Source organism: Rattus norvegicus, chromosome 18 (genome assembly GCF_021556685.1).
Source record: "Rattus norvegicus strain SHRSP/BbbUtx chromosome 18, alternate assembly SHRSP_T2T, whole genome shotgun sequence".
NCBI lineage: Eukaryota > Metazoa > Chordata > Mammalia > Rodentia > Muridae > Rattus > Rattus norvegicus.
In genome coordinates, this window is record NC_141551.1 from 3,257,474 (window position 1) to 3,274,299 (window position 16,826).

General features: G+C 44.3%; 1 pseudogene across 1 annotated transcript; it reads right to left on the reverse strand.

The window, feature by feature from the left end:
- Positions 1-1,306: 1,306 nt before the first annotated feature.
- On the reverse strand, positions 1,307-16,015 carry LOC147999652 (glyceraldehyde-3-phosphate dehydrogenase pseudogene; annotated as a pseudogene). Its single transcript, XR_015643102.1, has 2 exons — positions 15,906-16,015; positions 1,307-4,999 (listed from the first exon to the last, which is right to left on the reverse strand). The product of XR_015643102.1 is annotated as a glyceraldehyde-3-phosphate dehydrogenase pseudogene (transcript).
- Between the last annotated feature and the right edge of the window lie 811 nt (positions 16,016-16,826).

The following is a 16,826-nucleotide window of genomic DNA, read 5'->3' on the forward strand; positions in this document are numbered from 1 at the left end:
ACAGGGTTGGAGAGATGGCTCAGCGGTTTAGAGCCCCGACTGCTCTTCCAGAGGTCCTGAGTTCAATTCCCAGCAACCACATGGTGGCTCACAACCATCTGTAAAGAGATCCGATGCCCTCTTCTGGTGTATCTGAAGACAGCTACAATGTACTTATATATAATAAATGAATAAATCTTTAAAAAACGACAAAAAAAGAAACCAAACATATACATGAACTGACCCAGGGTTCCAACTGCATATGTAGCAGAGAATAGCCATGTTAGGGTACCAGGGAAAGGAGAAGCCCTTGGTCCTGCCAAGGTTGGACCCCCAGTGCAACAAGGGGGGCATGGGGGGGCAACAAGGGGGGTGTATAGAGGGAATACCTGTATGGGGGAGGGGAAGGGAGGGGAGGGGAGGGGAGGGGAGGGGAGGGAAGGGGAGGGGAGGGGAGGGGGGCTTATGCACAGGAAACCGGGAAGGGGAATAACGTTTGAAATGTAAGTAAAAAAATATATCTAATAAAAAAATATAAAAATAGGAAAAACAAACAAAAAAGAAAATACACACAGAACAGATTTTCATCTTATTGTCAGCCCTATAACTCTAATTTAAAAAATCTAAATGTCTCTTCCAAAACAAACACATTTTTCATATGATAGGTTGCTTTTAGGCTGGCAGTGTTTGTAGGTTTAAAGCATTTCAGACAAACTGAGAATATCCGAAATGGTCTTTTTATGGATAGAAAAATACCTTTTACTATATGTTTCATTATCTGTGCTATAAATTAGGAAAAGTTTGTTTTAGTCCATCTGTCTTATTTACTGAGTTCTATTCTTCCAGAGGTGTACCCTGTATGGCCCTCTATATTTAAACTAAATATAGAGACCTCTAAGCCTTAAGAGAGACCTTAAATCTGGAACCTGTTCTCCGGACCAGGCAGAGTCTGCCAATTGTCTCTGTTTACCCTGCACCAGTTACACAGTTTGAGTTTGCTCAGGGGCAGATACCCTAAGAAAATTCCTGGCGTGATAGCCTTATCTAGCTATGTGCTTTTATGTGATCAATAATCTCCAGGGCAAAAGGAAGGCTTCCAAACAGTGGGCAGGTAAAGTTAAGTTTGTGATTTTCTGCTGAGGTTTGCTCTGTTGCAATGTATTGTAGTGTTCCAGCTCCTTGCGGGACACTGCCTCACGTGATGCTGTTCCCAGAGACTTGCTTCCAGAACAACTTCAGAAAGGCCTCATCCAGACTTTCAGACCCTTCCCCTCAGGACTTCAGTTAAGCCTTGAACTTTCTCAATACATAAAGACTGGGCAACAAATAATGCCAATTAGCTTTATTGAGACTATCCATTTTTCTAATTTTCTTAGGTCCCACATAAAGGAATTCTTTGTCCCAAATCAGCAGAAAGCAATTATAAGAAGACTGTCATCCCAGTCCTTTAAGTTGGGGTAGAGGTTTTGATCATCTTATAGGTATATGGTCATTTTAAGGAATGATTACAAATAATTATAGTTTTGGATAGGGAAGAAACAAAATAGGGAGCTTAGACTTAGAGATTTCTACCTTTCTATCCTGACAGGGCTCAGGAGGTTCCTAGTGAAGGAAAAGGGGGTTAAAAAGAAAAAGGGGGGATATAGAAATATTATAAGAAATTAGACAAATAAGGATAGATTATCAATCTACTCTTAAAACAAAAGCATTTTATAGCTATAATCTTACATTGGTGCAGAATTTGTATATTGATAAAAATAACATTATAATTTGTTACACTGGTACAGATTTGTGTATATTGATATAGGTATAAGGTTTTCATTGGTATAAATATTTGTATATTGAGAAAAAATTTAAGATTAATTTTGTTACAACATAATATATGTGTGCTTCAACTCTTCAATAAGCATTGTGCCTATGCAAGTCATTTAAAAGTACAAGGTTTAATCCATGTCCTATTAACAGCTGCTGTTGGAGACCATTTAGGATAACTAAGTTACTAGCCAGTCGGTCAAACTCATGAATTCTAGTCTGGATTACCACAGAAATATATGCCTGGGTGGTCCAGATAATAGGTAGCTGGAGACAAGCAATATCTGCTTGTTCAGATATGCTATGAAGAGAGAGATGGTCTTCACACCCTCAGAGACTCACAAATACAGCATTTCAAATGTTTTTATTCATTTAAGGCTTTTTTGAATTGAGACACATCAGCTCCTGGCAGCACCCCATTAGACCTGGAAGAAGATGATGAGAATCAAAAGGCCTCCATATGGAGTTGTTTCAATTGTGGCAAGCTAGCGACTGTGCAAGAAAATGCCCTAACTTCATCTGTAGACAGAATGCTGCTGTCCAGAATGGACAAAGTGCGGCTCTGCCCATACAGGGTAAGCTAGTCCTTCATATTTCCTGCTTCACAAAAGGTCTGTCAGATATTCTGGGTCAGAAGTCCGAAAATAAATGCTCCAGTGTTGTAGAGAATATTGGGGACTGTTCAGGCAGTCAGCTGTCTCTGTCATTTCTACGATTTTTGGAAGCTGCATCCTTGCACTTCATATATACTCAGGTAATATTTATTTCCTTCTCAGGCCTCTAATGAGGTTGAAGAATAAATAGTTATAGTCTTGCTATAAGCTTAAGTTGGTTAGGATTTAAAAGGATGTTCTATGTCTAAGAAGGTAATTTTAGGAGTGTAATACAAATTTGGATAGAAATCGATTTAGATACAGAACTCTGAACTCACCAAGCTAGGATAGATAATAGAATACTTTCTCCTGAGTTGCCAAATTTGAATAGACTGGATTTTTTTAATGTAACTTTTACTTAATAATTTTCATAATTGTTCTTAGGGTATGTTGTTTATGGTCATATGAAAAAGAACAGTTTTATTTAGACCAAAAAGGGGGAATTGTTGAGATTTGGTCTGTTGCTATGTATTGTATACTAAAGTGACTTCTCATGTATACAACCTTTGGTTGGGCAAACTTTGTTCCTTGATTTAAAACTATTGGTTAGGTAAAATTGGCTACAGCCAATTTACTGGAGAGATCAGAGGTAGGTGGGTTAGGATGACCTGGATGGAGGAGAAAGTCAGGAAGAAGAAGGTAAAGGAAAAGGAGGAGACTCCATGAGTCAAGGGCTGGCCAACTGAGTTAAGAGTAGGCCAGATAAAACATAATAAGTAATAAGACAGGGTAATCGATAGGAAATAGATTTTAATACCAAAGAGGGTAGATATCTGCCCGGCTCTAGTGCTGACTAAGGCTTATTGTAAATAATAAAAGTTGTTACCCAGGACTGAACGATCAAACGCAGGGTAAAAACTCCGAATTGGGATTAAAAGAATGTCAACAACGTTTTCCTAAAAAGGCTCAGACATAATTTTTCTCAGGAAAAGACATAAAATAAATAATAATGAAGAAGGTCCCCAGTAATGCAGCATGCAGAGACCAAAACCCAAAACTTACAGATAGACAGACAGTGATCGTAGCAATTGGTGCAGCTTTGCTGAAGTCATGAATCTCGATGTCTCCAGTGGGTATGGCTGTGCCACTATACCTTTCTCGCCACTGTGGTCCATGTCTGTTCCTTTCCTTGTCTACCCCCTGACTCTTCTATGTATGCTTTCTTCTCCCAGCATATCTCTCTCTCTCTCTCTCTCTCTCTCTCTCTCTCTCTCTCTCTCTCCCTCTCTCTCTCTCTCCCTCTCTCTCTCTCTCCCTCTCTCTCTCTCTCTCTCTCTCTCTCTCTCTCTCTCTCTCTCTCAAGTTCCGCCTCCTACTTCTTTCCCAGCTTTATTGCAACCAGTCAGCAGTGAGACACCCTCTTATATAATTGTAGATTGCCTGTAGCCATGGAGGAATACTTGGCCTTCAAGTATCTGATCAGATGTAGAAGGACAAATATTTACAAATATAAGACCTGAGGTGGTGAGTGTAAGGCTGACAAACACCCCTAGGGTCCTTCACAGGAACCCCATAACCTACTACTTTCTGCCAGGCCAAGCTTCTTAATAGCTCTTACACAGCAGTAAGAACTAGGGTCCTTCATTAATGAGCTTTACAAAGTTGTCATTGAGAGCAATGCCAGCCCCAGCATTAAAGGTGGAAAAGTGGAAGTTGCTGTTAAAGTCTCAGGAGACAACCTGGTCCTCAGTGTAGCCCAGGATGCCCTTTAGTGGGCCTGCTTCGACACCTTCTTGATGTCATCATATTTGGCCTGTTTCTCCAGGCAGCATGTCAGAACCACAACAGATACACTGGGGGGTAGGAACACAGAAGACCATGCCAGTTAGCTTCCTGTTCAGCTCTAGGATGACCTTGTCCACAGCCTTGGCAGCACCAGTGGATGCAGGAATGATGTTTTGGTCTGTCCCATGACCATCACACCACAGCTTTCCAGAGGGACCATCCACAGTCTTCTGAGTGTCAGTGATGGCATGAACTGTGGTCATGACCCCTTCCAGGATGCCAACATTGTCATGGATGACCTTGGCCAAGGGGGCTAAGCAGTTGGTGGTGCAGGATGCATTGCTGACAATCTTGAGTGAATTGTCATATTTCTCATGGTTCACACCCATTACAAACATGGGGGCATCAACCAGAGGGACAGAGATGATGACGCTTTTGGCTCCACCCTTCAAATGAGCCCCAGCCTTCACCATGGTGGTGAAGATACCAGTAGACTCCATGACATACTCAGCACCAGCGTCACCCCATTCGATGTTAGCGGGATCTCGCTCCTGGAAGATGGTGATGGGCTCCCCATTGATGACAAGCTTCCCATTCTCAGCCTTGACTGTGCCATTGAATTTGCCATGGGTAGAGTCATACTGGAACATGTAGACCATGTAGTTGAGGTCAATGAAGGGGTCGTTGATGGCAACAGTCTCCACTTTGCCAGATGCAGAGAAGGCAACCCTGGTAACCAGGCACCCAATACAGCCAAATCCATTCACACTGAACTTCACCATCTTCTTTATGGGACGAGGCTGGCACTGCATGAGAAAATGCAGCTGTCTCTGTAACAGGGAGGAGCAGAGAGCCCCAAATGATCCTTAACACTACTGTCTTCCAAGCTGCAATCAGGACAGCCCACTAAACCCTGCTTACAGCGTTCACTGATTTTCTAGTCCAAAGGCCCAATGTCTTCCATATCACCCCCCAGTTACCTGTGAGGTCCGAATTGACCCCTGTCCGGGACCCCTTGAGTGAGACTCATGGAGGCGGCAATCGATACAATTGCAAAAGAAACTTTATTCTAACGAGTTAGGGTTGACTCCCTTTTTTTGGTGGGGGTACCTGGAGCAGACTCTAACAGGGAGTTATGTACCTTGCAAACAATTGGGGCAAAATGCAAATAATTGGTAACTTAAATGATTGGTAACCAGGCAGGGAACTTAGGCAGGGTACTAACGGTGGGGCAAAGCAACCTTCAAACTGACTCATAGTCAGAGGACCATTCTGGACTCTCTGGGGTTGGGGACGGTTGGGAGTCAAGGGGAGGTTGGGAGTCACAGGTAGCTTTGTTTGACAGTTTGGTTTGCAGTTGCTCCAGGAACTAACTACTCCCTGGAAGGGAGGGGGCTTTGTGCTTAGAGGTTTGTGATGGAACGTTCCTGACCTTAGACTGACCACCAACTCTGCCTCTTTCAACCCAGGACAAGTGACTGAGGTGTCTATTTAATATAACAAAGCAGACCTGGTCTCCAGGTTTTCCCAGCATCCCTCAGTCCTACCTGTTACAGGGTATGACTGGCATACCCCACCCTCTACCCTGAACTCTCCAGCTCAAAAAAGTTCTTCCTTATATAATCCAGATACTTTGGTTACCTACCCTCTTTTTGTGCCTTTGACTTTCTGGCTGCTGTACTTGGCTCTCCCCTCTCTCCCCCTCTCCTTCCCCACACATGAGTCAGGCTCATGACCACTTAGCACTGTCCCAGCTGTGTGGGCCTGTGGCTATGCTCTTCTATATATCTATAATAAACTTTCTCCTCCACCATACCTAGGACCAGTTATGTTCCTTTCCTTCTCTTTTTATTTCTTTTTTTTCCCCATTAACCTTACCATCCCCCCCCCAAAAAAAAACCTCAAGCATGGTCATGTAATTATGCACCCCATTGCCAGCTTCTGCCTTAGTTACTTTTCTATTGCTGTGACAAAGCACCAAAATCAAGGAAACTTCAAACATTAAGTGTTTAATTGAGGGTTCATGATTCTGCAAGGTTAAAGCCCATGACCACTGTACTGGCAGACAGGCAGGTAGGTGGATGGGCGGGCAGGCATGGTGCTGGAACAGTAGCTGAGACCTTATATCTGACCCACAAGCAGGAGGCAGTGAGAGAACTAGCTGGGGATAATATGAGCTTTCCAAACCTCAAGCTTACCCCAAGTAACACACTTCCTCCAACAGTGTCACGCCTAGTCCTTCCCAAACAGTTCCATTGAATGAAGACCAAGCATTCAAATATGCAAACCTATAGGGTCCATTCTCATTCAAACCACCACAACAAGAAATTGTGAAGAGTAGAAAAATGTATTCACGCTGGTTTTCTGTTGTACAGAAGTTAGATGGTCATTTGTATGTGGTAAATGCTTGACTTATGATGAAAAACAGACTGAGTGTTTTTATGTAAGTAATGGTGAGAGAACTGAGACAGGTTGACTCCATGACAGGCTTCAAACCGGCAGTTCAGGAGACTAGGCCTAGTTCTCCGTTTCCCAGAACTGGGCAAGTCAGTTACTGGGCAGGGGTGGGGTGGGGGGGTGGGGGGAGACACACCACAGGTCTCCTGCAGCCAATCAGAAGCTGCCCCACCACCTGGCCTGGGGCAAGAGCAGTGAATCAGCAACAGTTTCCAGCCCCCCACCTCCACCCCAGCAGTGGTTCTGGAATGTCCTCAGAGCCCTAGCCAATCCCAAAGACCTCACACCCCTAGAGATCCAGCCAACCAATCAAGATAAAGGTTACCTACCCCTCCCAGGAATTCCCCCTAATCTGCTTTAAATTGGACCTACAAACTCACTTGGGTATCTCCGTCTTGGTAAATGGTAGACCCCTGAATGTTGGACTTCTGCAAGATAAAACACTGTACTTTTGCTTACTATTTGAGTCTAGGGCGCCATTCTTCGGCGAACCACAAACGCTGACAGTGGGGTGAAAGGAACAAACTCTGTATAGAGTTTGGTACCTATCTGCAGTTTCGGGCACTCATGAGGAGATTGGGAATGTATTACCTGTGGTGAGAATTTTGGAATTTAATGTTTTTGCTCTAATCCCAGGTGTGAGCTATGGGACTGCTTCAGGCTGTCCACAGCAGCTGACTGTGATTTGACGTGTGCTCTAGGAGGAGTGTAGATAGTTCTGCAATGGTATGATGTCTGGGATCCTGGGAACTTTTTAAAGGGTATAAAGTGCCAGGGCCCTGAGAGGTGTGGTGGGTTACCGGCTGCTGTTCATGGAGGTCTGTAACGTGGTTGTGCACAACAAAGAAACAACAAGAAGAAATTAGATATTCTGATTGTGAAAATCAAGCTTGCCTCAAGGGCCTCAACATCCCCAATCAGCAGGAAGTAGCCCAGTGATGACATCACCCCTTTCCTTCCTATCCTTTTTCTCTCCTATCTAATGATCGGGGTTGAAAGGGTGAAAAGGGGGTTGGAGAAGGGTGGAAGAAGGAAGAAACCACAAAGTAGTCAACCACAGCTACAATTACCTACCAATAGGAAAGAACTAATTGTGTAGAGCAGTCTGCCATGGAGTTACAGCTGCACTCCACGCTGGAAACTGGCGCTCTCTACTCACGGTCTGCTGCCTGCGGCTCCATAAAGCCAAATAACTGAGCGTCCATGAGCGCCTGACCCATCCACACAGGTGAAAAGGCAGTCAGCAGAGCAAACCCAGCTTAGTGAATATTTTCAACCCAGAGAGGGGAAACATGCATCTCTAGAACACACCGTGGCTTGTGCAAAGGTGAGCTTGGCAGACTTGTAGTATGAGGAGACACCCACAGACTGACATCGCCAGAGCACAACTTCTTCCCACCCTGGAGGATGTGCGACCCTGGGTGAGACGCAGCCCATGCTCAGAGCACTGGTTTTACAGAGCAGAAGGCAGACATCTGCATTTTATTCTAGACAAAACATAACACTTCAGATAACTTGCTAGTCTGCCTTATTCTGTTTTCCACTGTGCCAGCATTGAGTGCTTTGCCAAAAAAAAAAGCTCCAGGGGGCAAATAAATGTAGAGGAATAAAAGATTCCCCTAGCCTCTGGTAAGGGAGAGAGCACTGGAGCTGTTAAGGGTGGTATGCAGAAGTCAGGTGCATTCCCCCTCCTTACAGGTTTGCCTCAGATCACCTTACTGAAGACAATGTCTTTGCTCCCGGACTTCCTGGATTATCCCAGCAACCATGTGCTCTCTTCTTTTACTCAGAGTCATTCTTTATAATCATTTTAGATGACAGCCATTTATGGGGGTGGGTGCTACAATGCATTGGTGTGGGTCAGATTGCAACTTTTGGGTGTCGGTTCTCCCCTCCCACCAGACAGGCTCCAGGGTGGAACTCGGTTCCGTAGGCTCAGGGGCCAGTGCCTGTACCGGATGGTCCATCTTATCGGCCCGTAAACATCATCTGGATATAATTTTTTCATAAGTTACCATTCAATTCTCTCAATTCTAGAGGCCCCAAAGGTTTTTGAAGTCTTTGCTATTCTAACCCTTTCCCATAAGTCCTGCTTCCTTACACCCACAACCCAGGGCCCTGCTCCTTCTTCCCAGGTCTGCTCCACCAGGGAAACCTTGGCTCACCTCTAGACCCCACTCACAGTCCCGTCCAGACAAAGCCTTCCCTATCTCAACAAAGCCAGGGCCAGCACAGGAAGCGGAAGTCTGCCTGCCAACTCGATCTGACTGCTGTTTTGTCCTTTGCTTTTTGGGTTGGCAAAGAAAGCTCTTTTGAAACTAAATCTCAGCAGATTTTATTTCCAAGTAGAATTAAAACAGGAAGTGAAAGTTGAAAGTATGCCCGGCTGTGACAAATGTCACATTGCAAAACCGAAGCCTCTTCACCCCTGAGGACACTCAGTTCTACTCTGGGGCAGAGGGCAGCTTCCATCTGGGATACTGCAGAAGCCCTCTCAAGAGGCTCTGAAGCAGAGACAAATGCTCTGTGGCTTTCAAAGGGCCCGCAGTGTCAGTCTGAGAGAGAGAAAGGCCTTACAGGGAGCCAGGCAGAGGGCCAGTGGGAGCCTAGCAGGGACACAAGCATTTCCTTTATTCAAGAAAAAACCCGCTTTGTGGAGGAAGTCCCGGGTCTCCAAGCAAGTGCTAACTTGGTTAAAAATACTGAGCCAAGCTGTGCCAACCAGTTCAATGCTCTTTCAGGACTGAGAAGACAGGTGGCTGTCTACTCTGCTCTTGGTCTGAGGGAGTTAACGATGAATTCGTTCGTCTTGTCCCATAAGCCAACGGGACGCACATTTGTCCGCTTTATCCACTAAGGCCAAGTGGTGCCTCACAGCTCCCCAAAGCTCCTGCAGTTGTTAGTGTTCTTATTGTGTTGTCACCGGCTGAGTTCTTCACACAACTGTCAGTAAACCAGTCAACAGACACCAGGAACTGGCAAGCCATCTGAGAGCAGAAGGTAGCTTACACCTACAGGGGAATTCCTGCCAACATCTCAGGTTCTCCTTTTGTAATTCACTCATTGACTCACTGTAACTATTGAGCAGTGTGGGAGGCCTTGTATTGATTTGTTGTTCTCATCCTCATTCTTGTTTTGAGACAGGGTTTCCTGAAGACCAGGCTGGCCTAGAACTTAGAGGTATACTGGCCTCCACCTCCCTCTTGTTGGGATTAGAAAGGCATGCGCCACAGCTGCTGGGCTGAGACATTATATTGAAAATCATCTCTTAGTACAGCTTAAAAAATGACAAACTGTAATGCACTCAGTTACCCCAATAACTTGTTTTTAAAAAGTCCCCACCGTTCTACAGATGCTGCTCTCTGGACTCTGACTCTCAGAGTGTGTCTGATGACTTGGCCCCCAGGGTACTGTGCTGGCAGGTCCTGCAGGGAGAGGACACATCGGGTCACCTGCTCCTTTACACCGAGCTCCCTTGTGTAACTGTGGGATAAAATAAACTTTTTCTCTTTATAATTTGTGTGACAAACAGTAGCCGCGGGTGAGGAATTTACACTTCCAGTAAATTTTCCAGTAAATTCGGCTTACTGCTGCACATCTACTGTTCCACCCCGGGGAGTGGAAGCAGGGTATCAGATGTTCAAGGTCATCTTTGACTGCATAGATTCAAGCAAGACTGGCGTGGGCTATATAAACCTCTCTCTCTCTCTCTCTCTCTCTCTCTCTCTCTCTCTCTCTCTCTCTCTCTCTCCCTGGAAAAAAGGAAGGAAGAAAGAAAGAAAGAAAAAGAGAGAGAAAGAAAGAAAGAGAAAAAAAAGAATTGCAGGTAATACAAACGTACCAGCCCTGTGCTCCCACTCTAAGAACCACTGTATCAATACACCCACTGCCAAATCCCTAGAATGCCTGGAATTGAGAAGAGAATAAATATTCATTACATCGAACGAAAGCAGATTTGAGAAAATTCTGTCATCACAGATAACAGATCAGCTTGTACAAATATTTACACTTTTCTCTCACTGAGACGGCAATCCAAGACTGCAAGGACAACTTCATAGAGCAGGGCAGGCCGCTCTCTGCATTCGGTATGAGAGTGAGCACAGGGTTTGCAGCTGACTTGGTCAGTGAGCTGACACTGTGTGGGTGATGGGGGGAAAGCATGGAAACTAAGCACAACGGAGCCTGTGCTCAGACTCCAGGAGGCTCTGACTGAAGACCCAGCACCAGATGGGTGGGGCAGGGGAAGGGAGCCATGAAGAAAAGTTCATCTTTACTACCTTCCTGTTACCTCCTTCATCATTTTTCCTTCTCTTCCACCTTCTCTCCCCACTTATACTCCTCCACCATGATATATATTACAAATATATATGAAATACATAATATATATGTAATATATTTATACACATATTTTGAAGGACAGAATTGTTGCCAAATGAGATCTCCCTGTGCGTGTGCGTGTGCGTGTGCGTGTGCGTGTGCGTGTGTGTGTGAACAGGGGTACGAGATGCTGGCAAGATGCTCAGCAGTTATGAGCGCTGGCTGCTCTGGCAGAGGACCAGGATTTCACAGCCATCACTCATGGGGCAGCTCCCAAGAGTCTGACCCCCTGTTCTTGGAAACTGGATATCCTGTTGTGGCCTCTGCAGACACTGTGTACAAATCGTGCCCATACGTACATCAGGCAAAACACCCATGTGCAAAACAATAACATAATAAAAAATACGGGACAGAACCCCAAAGCGTCTTTTAAAACCAGCTGACATTTGTGGAACACTTGTCACATGCCAGCACTGGCCTAACTATGGGAAGGAAACTTTGAGAATGCATATAATGACTCACAGATATAAAATCTGCTCTTCTAAAGTGTACATACAGTTCAGTGGCTTGAACATATTCATACATGATACAGTCAACACCGCTGTCTAAATATGCAGTATTTCCACCTCATTCCAGAGAGATGCCAATCCACCAGCAGATGCCAGACAGAGATACTTAAAATTAACTCTCTAAATACCGACCTGGTAACTCAACTTCTTTTCTTTGCTATGAGAATTATTTCTAGGGAGAATCTTTCTTTGGATGCTGTTCTGTCTGGTTTTTGTCAGCTTGACAGAAGACAGAGTGATCTGGGAAGAGGAGCCTCAGTGGAGAACTCCATCAGACTGTGTGTCTCAGTTATACAGGTAACAACTGTGGAGAATGCCATCAGACTGTGTGTTTCAGTTATACAGATAAGAACTGTGGAGAACTCCATCAGACTATGTGTTTCAGTTATACAGATAAGAACTGTGGAGAATGCCATCAGACTGTGTGTTTCAGTTATGCAGGTAACAACTGTGGAGAGCTCCATCAGACTGCGTGTTTAGTTATACAGATAACAACTTGCTTTCCAATGTTTGTACCAGTTATAGTTTCAACACTTTTCAGTCCCCATAGTTCCATGCTATCTCCAGTATTTGTAATCCTTTCCTAAGTTCCCCTTTTCTGCTTCGAGGTGGGATTGGGTGATGGACAGGAACTTGTCTGTGACTTCGGGTCTCTTCTCTGCATTCTTCTCAGAGTCTCATGACAGTCCAGTGGTGCTATATGTCCCTGTTGACATATAGGAACCCTTAGTGTACGTTGAATTAGGAGTTTGTTTGGAGCTCCTGCACAGTGTCTTCTGCTCTGTGTTGGATTACTTTATTTTTCCTATGTCCCTTATTAGACAAAATATATGTTAAAACCTTTAAATTTCGTTATATATAAGAACATTTTCAATAAACAGAAAGGTAACTGTAATCTTCTTCAGAAGAAAGCCAAGGACTGCTTACTCCAAGTTACTTAAATTGAGACAGTAAGACAGGCCTGATTTCTACTGTCTTCTGCTCTAGTGAGAGTCAGGTTTTTGCATCCTGCGGTCATGATCTTTAAGCAGACTGCTTCCTTTAGAGCTTGCAAAGTTGTTTTCCTGAAGCCTTTGCCCAGGTGATTCAAACTTCTCGGAGTGGACATTGTACAAATCTCTGTCATCTTTCGCATCTACAAAAATGAACCAGCGCCCAGAGCGGATCCCTGAGCTACGCTGAGAGTGTGCTGGGAGCCAAAGTCCAGTGAGTTGCAGTAGCTGTCAGGAGCTCTGTCTGCCTCACTCCTTGCTTCTGCGCTGGAAGCCAGGATGGGCTCATCTGTGCACTGTGCTCCCCATGCTGGGCCTGAACACTAATAACAACTCACTCTGTTAATGTTGCTGGACTATGATTTCTTTCTTGAACGAAGCCGAAGAACTCCAGGCTAAGCTAGTATCAAGGTTCTATTCAGTTCCAGCGGGCTGATCACTCGATTTAAGCTGTTTTACAACCTTTTATTTGCAGATATTGTAGATAGCGGTGCAAAATAATTCTTGTCTCTAGATTTGAAAATAAAGCCTGACCAGTGGTAATTGCAGAATTGACTCCTTTTGTCTGAACATTTTCATTTCAACCCCATCCCTCCCCAGTTCCATTCCTACTTGTGAATTTATTTCCACATTTCTTCATTCCCCCATGTATATGTGTAGATCCCCACTGTCTCCTCATAAGGACTGTACCAGCTGCCTGCTCTGGGTAGAAAGTATCCACTCCAAGCTCAGGTGGCCCTAACACTGAACTACTAAAAGGTGGTACTGCAAGAGCAGAGAGGCCACAGGGTGCCACCCACTGGAGTGGGATTGAGTACTTTGAGGAAAAGAGCTTGTCTAGGCGGCTTTTTGTTTTTCCGTGTGGGAATGTGGGTCTTGAAGTACCATCTTGGAAGAACTCAGCCCTCAGAAGACAACACACAAGCAGGCTGCCAGTGCCTTGATCTTGGGCTTTCTAGTCTCCAGAACTGAGAAATACGTTTTCATCCTTTATAAATGACCTCAGTTGGAAGGCTTTGTTTTAGCAGTACAAATGGACTATAATATCTTACATACAGTCCGTTAACAGCTAACCTTATGTTTAAACCTTTGAAAACTCCGTGTTTAAGAGAACTAAAAAGCACAATTATACCTCCAAATGTTAAGAACTGTTGAGGCTTAATTTTTCCCTGCGGTTTCTGCTTCTGTAGCCACGTTTGTTTTGCACAGAGGACCTTCTGCCTTCAGCAGAACAAATTGTAACTTTGTATTCTTTGCCTTTAAAAAAACACTGACCGAAATGGCTGCCGGCTGCACTCTAGAGTGCCAGGTTTGAATAATAACCTCCTCTTTGTTAAACTGTATTAATGATCAGATTGGTGAGTCTCTGAAAACCCCAGACCCATAACAATTGGGAGGCGGTAAATAAAATCTTTAACTCATTAATTTTATATTTGTGTGAGAGTAGTGAGTTTAAGTTTTATGAAATCGTTCTTTAACAAATTTGTCAATATTGTCCATTGCTTGTGCTCTTAAGAAATAATGTCATGGGACTGGAGAAATGGCTGAGCGGTTAAGAGCACTGACTGCTCTTCCAGAGGTCCTGAGTTCAATTCCCAGCAACCGCGTGATGGCTCACAACCATCTGTAATGGGGTCTGGTGCTCTCTTCTGGTGTGTCTGAAGACAGCTACAGTGTTCTCATATAAGTAAAAAAATAAATAAATCTTTTTTAAAAAAAAGAAAAGAAATAATTTCATTTTCCTACTGCAAGATCCAGAGGCTGTGCTCATGTACATCTTTTCGGTTCTTTTCCAATTTCACTTTTATTATATAAAGCTCTCTGGAATGTACATTTGTTTATGATGTGATGTAGTAGGGGTGAAATGTACTGATTTTGCTTTAACCATGGAGAACCTGTTTGCCAGTATCAGTTACTAGAGGTCACTGACCAAGGGGCTCCTGCATGCATTGGGTCTTTCAGGAGTCCCAGGGTCTCTAGGATTAGATCCTCCAGGGTCTGTTTTTCCCTGCCTGGGCCAGGACCACACTGCCTGAATTCCTGCATTTGTATCCTAGTATCTGGGCCAGCCTCCTGTCGCCAGCTCTGTGTTATTATTGGTCACTTACTTCTCTGTATGAGATTTTGAAGAAGGTAAGGAAGAGCCTTGAAATACCCAGTAGGATTTTACCTGCGTTTTATCCCGTTTATAAATTATTTTGGAAAGTAACTTATTTAAGATTTCATTTTTCTCTGCAGTGAGTGGCATCAAACCCAGGGCTTGTATATGTCAGGTATTCCAGCATCGAGCCCTGCCCTCAGTCCGTTTCCTTACAACTCTGAGTCTTCCGGTCCACAAGCACTCCAGGCGGCCCTGTGTAGGTTTCTGTTTTCTCTTGAGCTTTGCGAGTCTTACTCACCTTTCAGCCCTCCGTAGTCTGTTAATTTAATTCCCAAGTACCTTGGAGTTTACAGTTGTAGATGGTATTTTTCAGATATTTACTGCTAATTTATAGTAATACAATTAACTTTCCTAAAAACAAACTGATTGGTTGTGATCCCCTGCACAAGCTGGGAAATCCTGTCCGCCTTCCTTCCACCAACAGCCCGCCCCCAACAAAGGAATTCAGAACAAAGGAATGGCGGAAAGCTCAGCTCTGCATTTCCGGAAGCCTACCAACCTGTCATTCTGACATGGCCAGCCTACTCAAGGGCCTGCCCATGCTCAGCTTTTGGCCATACCTGGGCCCTGTCCCAGTTCCTGGCTTACACCTCACCTAAGATCTATAAAACTCCCTTGGCTAGGCCCAGGCCCTTGATGTCCTTAGCCCTGTTCTTTGGTGTTGGTAAACCCATCTGGGAGTAGCACCTAATAAACCTGCCTTTACCTACTTTTAATCTGGTCTGATCTAACCTATATTTGGTCTCTCTCTCTCTCTCTCTCTCTCTCTCTCTCTCTCTCTCGGGAGGGTGATATTAATTTCTGTTTTAAAGCCTAAAGCCTACCTTTGGAAACTTTTGTTGTTGGGAGACAATGTCATGTAGCCAAAGATGGCCTTGAATTCCTGGTTCTCCTGCTTCTGCATCCCGGATCCTAGTACCCCTGGAAAAGTTCTGATACAGTGCTTTGCTAACTCTCAAGCCTGTTGTAGACACCCTGTGAATAGCTACTAAATAATTACGACTAAGAGAACTAGGTGAGGTGGTGCATGACTTTAATCCCAGCACTTGGGAGGCAGGATTCAAAGCTAGCCTGGTCTACAAAGTGATAGCCAAAGCTAAAAGAAAGACTCTGTCTCAACCCCCTACTCCCAGAAGGACAAAAATAAAACAGAACCCAAGACCAAAAACAAAAGCTGTGAAGAGACACCGTGACCACAGCAACTTTTATAAAGGAAAATATTTAATTGGGCCTGGCTTACCGTTTCAGAAGCATGATGGCATGCAGGCAGGCCTGGTGCTTGTGAAGAAGCTGAGAGTTCTACACCACAGGCAGCAGGAAAAGGCAGCCGGCTACACCAAGCTTCACTTGAGCATCCAAGACCTCAAATCCCACCCCCACAGTGACACACCTCCTCCAACGAAGCCACACCTATTCTAACAAGGCCATACCTTCTCATAGTGCCACTCCCTATGGCCCAAACATTCAAACACAACTCTATGAGGCCATTCTTATTCAAATCACCTCAGTAACTGCATTTTAAAAACTCTATACTTCTACAGAGTGTGCAAATTCCATGTTTCACTGTGTTAGTATAGGAAGAATATCACCTATGCTTTGTCTGCCTTGTGATTGTTTGTAGGTAACATCTAGTTAAAATGGACACTTAGAATAGCACTATAAGAAGGCCGGGAGGAACAGAACATCACAAATTGATATCTGGAGGGCAGTGATAAGAGGGGCATGTTGCTAAGCAACCAACTTCATTCCTAGCAGTTCCTGGCCCCAGCTGTAAGGGTCTCGGTCTCTTTTGCTTCTCTCCTAGCTGAGACAGTAAACAAAAGGATCGACCCTGGACACCAGGAAGTGGAGGCTGAGAGTAAGGGATTTGCCCACCAATTTCGATGTCTAGGGCAAAGCTGTGATGCTATTTGTAAGACACCCACATTACAGAACCTGATTCATTTTCTTCCGGAGAGGACACGGTCCCATTAAGCCTGCTCAGGTTCCTATATGAGATTTGTTCTATAATCATGCACTGGGTTACTGAGAGCTGTAAGGAACCCCAAAGGCACTGTGATCCTATTTATTAAACATACTGTCTTGAAATGAGGAATTCATAGCAGACTTTTGTAAAACTTTTCAGTGTGGGGATGATTTTTGTAAAAAAAAAAAATGTCTG